General features: G+C 44.7%; 1 protein-coding gene across 2 annotated transcripts in view; it reads left to right on the top strand.

Moving 5' to 3' along the window:
* The first annotated feature begins 6,758 nt into the window (after positions 1-6,758).
* Positions 6,759-12,129, top strand: part of CCSER1 (coiled-coil serine rich protein 1) — a 1,553,855-nt gene continuing 1,548,484 nt past the window's right edge. The window contains exon 1 of one of the 2 annotated variants that reach the window (XM_069743569.1): positions 6,759-7,131. The gene's annotated coding sequence lies outside the window, so the exon portion shown is untranslated. The remainder of the gene's footprint in view (positions 7,132-12,129) is intronic. The other variant, XM_069743573.1, reaches the window with a different exon arrangement.

Consider the following 12,129-nt stretch of genomic DNA (forward strand, 5'->3'; position numbering starts at 1 on the left):
ACTGCGAACGGACCAGCCATCCTACCCAAGGTGACCTCCTTTCGTAACTTTTGTGAAACCACATCCGGAAACTGCAATGCCGACTTTAAATTCTTTTTTGACAACCTTCTTATTCAACAAACGGAATTCTAAAACCCTCCTTAAACCCGTTCTTCAATAAAAATGCAGCTGCCACATCAGGGTACCTATTTAGATATACCTCCATCTCATCCAGTCGCACTGGGGTCTCCCCTTTTTTCAATCTTATCTTTTGCCTTCTGCCTGCCCCCTCTAAAACTTTTTGTGGCCCCGTGTGTACCCCCACAAACTGAATATTCATGTTTGAATATACATTTTCCCCCAAATCTACAGTTTCCCTCATTGAATGCAAAACACAGTCCATTTTGCATAGCCACTGAGTGTTTTGACTGTCCTGAACCTCCAGTGCCCCCTTGAAAAGGCTGACCACCTTGACCTACCCTAGATGGAACCATCACCCTCATCCACAAGGCTATATCCTTGTGATCCCACCTAACACTGGGCTGAACTGCCTTTCGGTGATGAAACTGTTCATATCTAAACCAGCCCTGACCCCCATAAACCCTGTAAGCCTCACCTATGGCGTCCATATAGCAAAAAAGACCTGAACAATTTTCTAGTGTCTTCTTCCCAATTACGCTAGCCAGAATGGCGAACGCTTGTAACCAATTAGAGAAAGTTCCAGGGATTAATCGATACCTCCTCCTCTCCTTGTCTTCCTTCTTATAATCCTCCCTCCAAATCCTATCAAGATTAAAACGCTCTAATAGTAACAAAGAAAATATCTCTATATATTCCCCTTTCCATATATTTTCTCTCACCTCTTGCTTTAAATGAGCCTCCAAAGAACCCTCAAAACATATATAAACTTCCCCCTTCACAGCGTCATTTAAACATACCGCATCTTCTTTCTCTTTTTTGCCACCCATCCCCACATTCTGGCTAGTACTAGCCGAGTCATCCACAACAGTAGGTGTCCCGGATACCCTACCCCCACCCGCCGAAGAGAGAGTACCACTAGTATCAATAACTAAATTGCTCTAAATTTCCCCGATTCCAACAGGGCCTCTGACACCCATAAACGAACTTGAATGCCACAACCATGCTGCTGACGGAGACACCCCCCTTTGAACACCCCCAGACCCCAACATCATGGCTAAATCCCTAAGATCATGCAATATTAAACCCATACCCCATGTTAAACCTCACTCCCCCAGAAAACGCCTCCCGACTCATACCCTCAAAGGAAGCTGAGCAGGGATTAAAAGGAAAAACATGCTCGCTCTCACCTGGCTGCCTGGGTGCTGTGAACCCACCAGCCGTAGATTTCGACTCCTGGTGAAGATGTCCTGCTCCAATCCTGGATCGATCCTCTGCTCCTTCCACAGTTTCAGGGTCTCCCTGTTTGTCAGGCTGCCGAATCCCATCGGCTGATGTTGTAGCTGCCTGAGCAGGGACCCATGAAGCCATTGCTGTGCTGGCTGTAACTCCTGTCACACTGTGCTCTCCTAGGGATGATCCCCCTGGTGCCTGTGTCGGGTATGCGGAATTGCTGACCGAGGCAGTCGATTGCTGCCCGCATCCCACATAGGATATGTGAGCCAACCCCCCCTTGGACCTGAGTTTTGCTGCTGCATTCCATCCAGGGCTGCCGCTGGCAACACGCTGACATCTGAGCCGGCCAGCTGCCACCCGTTGTTTTCCCTACATTTAGGGGCTGCCCGATAAAGCCCCTGCTTCCGTGATTCCCGCTCGCCTCTCTGCAGAGCAGGCCCTGCTGCCACAGTCACCCGCCGGCCCGGGTTCCTACATCCTCTGCTTTTCACTCACCGACGCGAGGGAGGCCAACTCCTCCCCCCGCTGCAGGCCCCGCTGTCTCATTGGATTTCTCCTGGCCATCTGACGAGGCACCACCGGCCTGCAGCCTGCGTCAGAAACCACAGCATCCCCGGAGGGGCTCCTTACTTGGCGCTGGACCCGGGGGGTGGCATCTGGACTCAGGCACACCGGAGGCCTGGATCTCCACAGCCGTTTGCCATCTGATGGAGCCTGAGAAGCTCCTGCCACCGACCCCTGCATCGGGCTGCTGATAAATGCCTGCAGCCATTCTGTTCCTTGTGTGCTTGCCGCATCCCTCAAGCGTTGGAGCAAGGCCTCAACCTCCATCTCCACCAGGTACCACAAAGCTTTGTAACCTAACCAGTGAGTACCTAAAATGGTTGCCCCACTAATTTGGCATCCCCTCTTTATACTGTCCCCTTAAACTCACCTCTGCCCCCTCCCCCGTGACATCATCACTCCTATCTTAAAATGCCATTAACCCCTTAATTTCTTACCAACTGTATCCGCTCCTGTATTCCCACGTCTCCTTGTCATGTCGGCCTCCCTTAAAGGGGCCGATGGCCCAGTGCGACCTCTCTGGACTGAGTGAAAATGGCAAAAGCCACAACATTTTTTTAACAACTCTGAGATGTGCACAAATTTTCCAAGTTTTCAAAGTGTAAAAGGCCAGAATTCTAGCAAAAATACTTTGATGAATTGCAGCCTAAGTGTATTAGTGGATTCAGTACACAAATAAAACTAAAGTTTGTTAGGCCTTTGCGATATCTGTATATCAATCTTACATTATTATTATTATTATTATTATTATTATTATACATTTTTATAGCACCATTTATTCCATGGTGCTTTACATGTGAAAACAGGGCAAATATAGACAAATACAATTAAACATGAGCAAAAAACAAGGCACACAGGTACATAAGCAGGGAGGACCCTGCCCGCGATGGCTCACAGTCTGCAGGGGATGGGTGAGGATACACTAGGAGAGGGTAGAGCTGGTTGTGCGGTGGTTCACACATTATGTGTGACTGTACACACTGGAGTGTTAGGGTACGTGTCCATGTTCAGGATGGCCGGCGTATTTGACGGAGCGGAAAACTCGCTCCGCCCAAAGCTCCGCCCCCTTCTGGGGATGCGATGATGCCGGATGTGTTCATTGCACACATCCGGAATCATCGCACCCCACACATAGGGCCCTGTGTTTTACCTTGCGGCGCAGCGGCGCTGCAACGTAAACGGACATGCTGCGATCTAAAAAGACGCGCCGCATGTCCGGAGTCGCAGGGCCGCCGGATGCGTGTTACCACGCATAGTGGAGACGGGATTTCATAAAATCCCCTCCACCATGCTGTAACATCTGGACACTGCGTGTTTGACGCTGCGACTCAACGCAGTGTCAAACACACAGCATTTCCTGCACGTGGAAACACACCCTTACTGCAAGGAGGCATGTGATTATAAAAATAAACAGGTTACGGCTGGCATCTCAGGTAGCATTTGTTGTGTGTAACACTTTATGGTATGGCTGCTAAGAAGCAGATTTGAGTGAATACGTTCAGAATCGATCACCGAATCTGAATTTGCCATATTTGTGCCATACTGGTACCAACATATTTGGTAATTTCTACTTCCATTGACTCCAATGACGCCGCTGATCATAATCGGAACCGAATGTTGAAAAATTTGCTCAACTCTACTAAGAAGACAATTTAAGTTTCGTATGTATTAAATGGTTTCTTACCAATTGCACCTCGGATGTACACTACTCATGCGGAATGGTATGTGAGACCTTTGACTCTTTAATATGAAGATGGGCCACCACTCCGGGGCCAGTGCTTTGTGTTTGCCCCCCAGGCTAAAATTTGCCAGCCAGCCCCTGAATGACTGTATATCTTAAACATCCTATTTATACATTTACATATAAAAAAAATTGAATTTTGATCTTCTTTAATTTTTTTTCTTGTTTTTGGTTTCCTTAAAATAGGGAATTTCTGTTAACTATATTGAAAAAATATAATTACAAAATATTGTTAAAAATAATTTCAACATAGAGTTTTACAAGACAATGTCTTATTATAGGAAATCATCTGACCTCTCTGCATTTGTATTAAATCTTCAACATTAACTTTGGAACTTCAGTAACTATCTACATTAACATAATAATAAAGTGAAGATCATACTGGCTTTACTAGCACCAGCCATAACGAAAACCTGATTCTCATAATTAACAAACCTATTAGAACCCCTTTAATGAGAGTACCTACATCTCTCATTAGAAACTATAGCTATTTACATATCGCTACAGTAAGGAGCTTCCATCCCAATGCAAACTAACAACTATTTACATCATTAACACTATTTTAATTAAAGCTATTAATTATAATTTTGGTAGCTAATTATCTCCCCTAGGTGATAATATTCTCTTACATTAGTTGGATTCTCAGTGCAGATTACAAAAGCTGGTCCTTTTAACTTCTATACACCAGCTGTGCTTTCCCCCACTTCTAGAATCTTGGCCCTGCCTCTCCTTCTGGAGCACCTCAATGATACATGTTTGAGAAGAGTTAGAGGTCTCCAAGCTCTGGAGCTTCTCCGTCTTCTGCCACAATGCTTTTTGCTCTCCATCCGAGCCTTGAATTGATCTAAGACTTAGGGTACCGTCACACAGTGCCATTTTTATCGCTACGACGGTACGATTCGTGACTCCATACGATATCGCTGTGTCTGACACGCAGCAGCGATCAGGGATCCTGCTGAGAATCGTACGTCGTAGCAGATCGTTTGGAACATTCTTTCGTCGCTGGATCTCCCGCTGTCATCGCTAGATCGGTGTGTGTGACACCAATCTAGCGATGCGTTCGCTTGTAACCAGGGTAAACATCGGGTTACTAAGCGCAGGGCCGCGCTTAGTAACCCGATGTTTACCCTTGTTACCAGCATAAATGTAAAAAAAAAAAAAACAGTACATACTTACATTCCGGTGTCCGTCAGGTCCCTTGCCGTCTGCTTCCCGCACTCACTGACTGCCGGCCGTAAAGTGAAAGCAGAGCACAGCGGTGATATCACTTTACGGCCGGCAGTCAGTGAGTGCGGGAAGCAGACGGCAAGGGACAGACACCGGAATGTAAGTATGTACTGTTTGATTTTTTTTACGCTGGTAACCAGGGTAAACATCGGGTTACTAAGCGCGGTCCTGCGCTTAGTAACCCGATGTTTACCCTGGTTACCCGGGGACCTCGGCATCGTTGGTCGCTGGAGAGCTGTCTGTGTGACAGCTCTCCAGCGACCACACAACGACTTACCAACGATCACGGCCAGGTCGTATCGCTGGTCGTGATCGTTGGTAAATCGTATAGTGTGACGGTACCCTTATTCTCATTCTACTATTGACTCTTTTTCCAAGATAGTGCCATAGCGAATCCATGCTGCCAGCTTCATCCTAGATACCACAGTGTGGGTGGAGGCCAGATATCAGATAGAGACCTTCTTAAGCATTTAGTTGGTCATAACTCTTTCCAAATTCTTTTGCAGGCATTTATCTCCATCAGTGGTAGGACACTGGTTTTATGCCAAAACTAATCATTTTTTTATTATTAATATGTTTACCTTTTATAGCGCCATCATATTCCGCAGACAGACATCATCATCGCTGTCCCTTCACAATCCAAGTTCCCTATCAGTTTGTCTTTGGAGTGTGGTGGTAGAAAAGCAGAATACCTGGAGGAAACCGACACAAACACGGGAGAACATACAAACTCCTTGCAGACATTGTCCTTCATGGGACTTGAACCCTTTACCCCAGCAGTGCAAAGCAACAGTGCTAACCACTGAGCCACCGTGCTACTTACATGGTTTATAAATTAGGATTGTAATTCTTTTATTTTGGTGAATAAATGTGAAAATGAGAACTTACTAACTTTGCAGTTGTTTTTCTTGAAGGTAATGCCATTTAGAAAGATTTACCTACGTTTTTCTCATTGCTCAGATGCATTTTTACAATATGTCAGCTGCTTCCTATTTGCAGACCCTGAATTTCTAAGACGCTGCTCTTTTAATAAATAATTCATATCTAAGTGTCTTCCTGTAACCACATAAATGCCGGCTCATAAATCATCAGTGTTGTACCGATGCAGTGCTCCAGGTGTAAGGATTGTATGCCGTGGTGTAACTTGAAGTTCGTGAGCGACCATGCGAAATCTGTAACAGGACCCCGAACCTACACAGGTCTTTAATAGTAATAATCTTTTTATATGGGGCAAAGAGACCCCTAGTCCCAAGGGTCTGTGTGATTGAGACCTCTGCACGTATTAGGGTGTGTATTATACCTTTTAATGGCTAACTGAAAAGATGGTAACAAATTTCAAGCTTTCGAGACTACACAGGTCTCGAAAGCTTGCAATTTGTTACCATCTTTTCAGTTAGCCATTAAAAGGTATCAACCACTGAGGACTCTCAATTCTAAATATTTTTCTATCCACTGGCTAACACGGTACCAAGATATATTTCTTTCCTGTATTATAAAGTCTACGTTTAGATTCAGTGGTGGCCACTAACAGAAATGACCTCTCTGTAAGAACAATATATGGCTCTATAACAGTAGATGTTTGCGGCTTTGGAGGCGGCAGTGTCCCCGTTAAATCTTTGGCCCTGAGCGGCTGCCCAGGTTGCACCAATGATATTTCCGCCCCTGTTTAGATGAATATATTTAGGGCTCTGGCACTGAGTCTGCAGAAATACGGCTGCAGTCCCCAGCACATGTCGATAGCTGTCTAGGATGTTTGATTGGTAAGATGTGAGTATGTTTAATGATCCTTGCTGGATTCCTCTCCGTGTCTGTTCAATAAAGCTGTGAGGGAAGCAGAAGGCCGGACACCAATCCAACGTAAGAGCGAAGGGAGGAGAGGAGGAGAGGTTGATCTTGAGCTGCTTTGCTTATGAGGTGGCAGTGCTGGCTTCCCACAGTATATACACATACTCTCACACAGAGTTGTTCCTAATCTCAGTGACTGAGCCCTCCCTACTGCTCCTCCTCCTGCTCTCTTCTTCCCCTTCACAATCAGCTGCCTGACAGGCTACCAGTCCTTCCACTTCACAACTACTCTGCCTTTCCAGGCTGGGAGGACTTGGCATGGAGACCCTTGGAATGAGGATTTTTACTAGGATCAACTAGAACTGCCAAGAAGCTGGAAAATACGCCTTACAGCACATCAGCGAAAAGAGCATTTAAAGGAGAACAGAGGGAGCCGATCAGAATCTGACATTCACAGTAAGGTATCTTGTCACCGCCAATGCAGATGTTGTCGTAACCTCTTCTCCTCTACTCAGTGGGTGACTTGTTGGAACAGATGGGGAGTTCTCGCCATGCCCACAGATGACCCCCATCCTGCGCTCAGGTGTGCTTCAGGTGCAGGCTCCAGGCCTGCAGGAATGTGGCAGGTGCCTACTTGGGGTGATGCAGGGTCACCGGTGGTGCTGTGGATGAGGAGGATCACTAGGCAGGTGGATGGTACTGTAGCTGCTGTCATTGGCATGTTCTGCAGTGCCAGTAACCTGATCTGTCATGTGCAGCGTGATCCCAGCTGAGCGTGTTTGTGTCTGTACTGCAGCATGTGAGCATGAGAAGGCTGCAGAGATCCCGGAAAAACCGCAGTCCTTTCTAACGAGGACTTGACCATGCGAGGGGTTTTGTTCTAGTAAATATTGTTTGCTTCCCCATTTGATGGGCTGTAGCATGCTTTGCCAATCAGGGAATTATACTGAGCAAATTGCTTTGTTCTGCTAGTTTAAGCCTTGTGTGGGATCTGATGGAAAAGTAACTCACACGCTGGAGACCTTAGGGTCTCTGTTATAGTAATTGTGCGCCAGTCACCAAACCCCACCAGTATACGGACTTGTTCTTCCGTATTCGTAATACACCTACATTGCCCAAACCGGTGCTGAACAACCGGCGGCAACGATCATGCCTACTCTACAAGTATTACTAGTTATGAACTTATGATGCATGGTAATAACGTCTATATTTAACAGCGTTCACTCCTACCTTACTGACTCATCATCACAAATTCCCAAACCCAAGATGTTTATTACAGCTCATCACATTGACTAAAGCCCATTGTCTACAAGAACGTGTCCACAGTACGTCATTCTGTGCCAGAGCTGTCATTCTTTAGAAATGTAGATATTATTTGTGCACGATGTATCCCTACAAAAATATAAACAGCCTGTGTAAACTTTTACATGTGCTCTTCTTCGTAGATTACAGGGCTGGATCGAATGCACAATGTCAACTTTCTATTCATAAGATATAATAATAATAATCTTTATTTTTATATAGCGCTAACATAATCCGCAGCGCTTTACAGTTTTGCACACATTATCATGTGACAAGTTCTTAAAATTACAAAATGTGTTAAAGTGGAACTAATTGAGGATCATTTATTAATCATCTAAAATAAAGACAACATGAACTGAGAAAAGAAAGGCAGAAACTCAAGAATAGAATTGCGCAGTTTGAAAGTCACTTTTCTCTTATTTTCACCACCTCTTCCATAACTTGACTAATATTTTGTGCCAAAATTGTGACACACGTCATTAAAAAATGTGGCATTTTAGGACCTCAATTATCCCCGTATTTTTGTGCACGCTGATTATTTACACCAAATTTAGTGAGATTTTGTCCAAATTTGTTTTGCATTTCTGCCTTTCTTTGTGCTGGTTTATTGCATGACAAATTTGTATTAATTTACCGTCATTTATGTGGTGAACATCTTTATATGAATTTGACCCACCATAACCATTGACTTTGTTGTCCCAGTTTAGACCGAGATTTTTTTTTCCACCAAAAATTAGCTCCAAACTTTATGAAATGTGATGAAATGTTAAAATCTGTTCAGCAAGGCCTATTTTTATAGTGGAGAAAGAATAATTTGTTAGACAAAGAAATGCAATAAAAAAAGGACCATTTATAAAAAAAAACAAGTGGAAACCTAATAAAACAGCCTCCTTGTCTTTTTTGTAATGCATTGATGTTATGTCAGGAAGTTCTTGAACTCTTGTGATATGAAGTATATTCACCATCTATTGTGGTGATGATGTCTATTCATATGAATGTATTTATTGTATTACTATGTGTATATATTGAGGTGACTTCTTATACACCTAGCCATTTTGAGTAGGGATGTACATTATTATTAGTAGTATTGATGATATTAATGATCTGTCCTTAGGATAGGTCACCAATCTCAGTTTGGTGCAAGTCTGATGCTTGGCTTCCCCATCAGTCACAAGTTTTCAGCTCCAGCGCAGGCCAGATGTAAAAAGTGACCAGAACTGGATCAGCACCTCAGCCATTTTTTAATTCAATGGGAGCAAAACTGGATTGTCTATCGGTAAATATTAGTGTTGCAGTTGTTACAACTGATCCAAACCGGAGGTGAAAACTGCTGATCGGCGGGGGTGCCGAGATGACCTATCCTAAGGATGGAATCCATATCATAAGCCCGGGAGACCCCGTTAGTCTCAGATGTTTTCGGTCCTCTGTATACATGGGACAGTGTGATCCACTGCTGGTGTGGGTGTGAGCTCTGGTCTATGAAAGCACAGGTAGGACTTGTACCCAGAATGTCAGGGTGTCATCCTCTTTGCCTTAGTGTGGAGACCCAAGAACGGCAAGGTGCTCATGTCACCCACCGGAATACTTGAGTCTATAGAAATAAGATGGCGTGTTCATGCTGGAAGAGTCCTGTTAAAGTTGTTGATGTGACCCGCTACAGTAATAAGGCTGCTCAAGTTCTTTGTCTTTTCTCCTCTTGTGTTCTGCAGTTTTCGACTCCACATCCATTCATTGTCCAATACAAGTAGATGCCTGACTTGGGTGTAAATTATGCCTGATATACTGTCTTTGTACTTTGTACAGCTCCACATTGTGAATCAACAAATCAATAACATACTATGTATTGGACGTCTTTTAAAATGCACTGTCTGTCTGGAGGAAATATTGTATGCCCCCCGCTGGGTGGGCTGTAAGGCTGTTGGTTTTAATGTTCTGCCAGATGACAATGTAGTGCTCCCTAGAAGTATCTATTACACCCCCTCATTTAGGCTCTTTAATAACAGCTGGAACTGCAATAAAAATGCAATCTATACCGCCCTAAGTTCTCACAATGCAAAAACACAGCGGATTGTCCTGTGCATAGTCACTCACACACATTCTGATACATTTTCCAGGACTAGCATGTTAGCAAGATTATAATAGTTGTCACGTACACGCCGTAAAATAGTTATAGGAGCTGCGGATTACACATCCACAATATGACAATTCAAGCGGTGGTTGTATGTGCGAACTTCACCCTTTGTATAATGTCACTCTTTTCCCCACTCCTTCTTCTCAATGATATCAGCATTGAAGGGATTGTCCGGCCTTTGGCTACAAGTCTGCAGTCACTCTATGTGACCGCAGACTGTGAATCCTCCCATCGCGCGCCCTGCACACTGTGAGGATTTTCTGGCACTTGAAGTATGACCGTGAATATTTGATTTGCATACATGTGGTCTGTGATTCTGTGCAGACTAGTTGGGCGCAGCCTTGCAAAATGCACGTGTATGGAGAGAGGCCGGACATGTCTAGTCGGAATGTGGCCTGAAGTTTGCAAACGATCTCATCGGAGTGCAGTCTGATGTACTTGGACTGGGTAAATGGAAAAGATGGAGAAATTAAGTTCTCCGTCTTCTCTGCACCTGTGCTGTGATTCTCTCATGCAAGAGAATTGGCTCACACTGAGGCCGGGATCACACATGCGAGAAATACGTCCGAGTCTCGCATGGTAATACCCGGCATTCCCGCCATCACTCAGGAGCGGAGCGTGAGGCTGCATGTATTGCTATGCGGCCGACGCTCCGCTCCTGAGTGACAGCGGGAATGCCGGGTATTACCGTGCGAGACTCGGACGTATTTCTCGAATGTGTGATCCCGGCCTCAGGTGACACTCGGATCAAACTCTGACTGTCATTACCAAAATTGGCCCTATTCTCTCACATGCGAGAATATATAAGCCAGTGTGAACGTACCCTAACAGTCTATGAAAATCGGACTGCACTCTGATGGCATCTGAGGACTGACAAATTTTTTCACCCATAGCCAATTTCATTATGACACTTGGATCAAAATTGGAATATCTTTGAGAGTCTGTGTGAACAACTTGATCTGCGAATAACCACAGACATGTAAATGATTCCAATCCCTATTATAAGTAGCACTTGTATGCAGAAAAAGGGCATATGAATGACCCCTTAATGATATTGCTGCGCTATCTCCCCTGGAAGCAGTATGTAGTGGAGATGCTATGCTGTAACATAGATTTAGACAAAGAGCACTTGCAGTAGCGCTCACCTACCTATAAATGAGAGTTAGGAATAGCTTCATTTTTGTTATATTTGAATGCATAAAATGGATTTGGTATGCTCTCCTTAGTGAACATCCTCAGCCAGTCAGATTGTGTCTGGAAAATATTGACATGGTTAGAATGAAGAGTGAGCTGCTGTAGAATACATGGCACTTTACATAAGACAATTGCTGAATGAGTGAGCCAACATTTACTAATTAATCTTTATTAGATGATGTTCACACCAGTGTACACCAAAAATCATCCAATTTTCATCCGGAATCAAAAGCTGATTTTTCGTCTGTAGTGTGATGCGTATGGCACAGGGGTGACAGAGACAGAACAGGGCCCCTGAGAAATAACAATATGTGGGCGGTCCAATGGATCATAACAACACACCTTTCATGTGCTGGTTTGGAGGTGTAAGGGACCGCCTGATTGCATGGGCCCCTGTGCGGCCCCAGAGGGTGCACCCATGGTGTGTCGGCCCCTGCGAGGCACTTGTTTTTATATTTCATCAGGGAGTTTCATTTACAAGACCAATTCTATCTATGAACAGCCTGAATGAATAACATTGGGCCTAGTGCGGTCATTGTCCTGTCCGTGTGAGGTCAGTTTGATCCAAGGACGGCACTTTGAGTGAAAATACAGTGGTGCAGATTTGATGGGTGACAGATTCCCTTCACCATTTTAGGCCGGGGCCACACGAGTGTATGTTCTCTTGTGCGAGAGAATTGGGCTGATTATGCAAATGTCACTCAGCTCAAACTCTGTCAGAGCGTGAGCCGAGTGTCAGCGCCCTGTGCTCCGATTGTCTCACATTAGAGAATCACAGCACAGGTGTGGAGAAGATGGATATAGTCATTTCTCCATCCCCTTCACTACCGGT

Source organism: Ranitomeya imitator, chromosome 1 (assembly GCF_032444005.1).
Source record: "Ranitomeya imitator isolate aRanImi1 chromosome 1, aRanImi1.pri, whole genome shotgun sequence".
In the NCBI taxonomy this organism is placed as follows: Eukaryota; Metazoa; Chordata; class Amphibia; order Anura; family Dendrobatidae; genus Ranitomeya; species Ranitomeya imitator.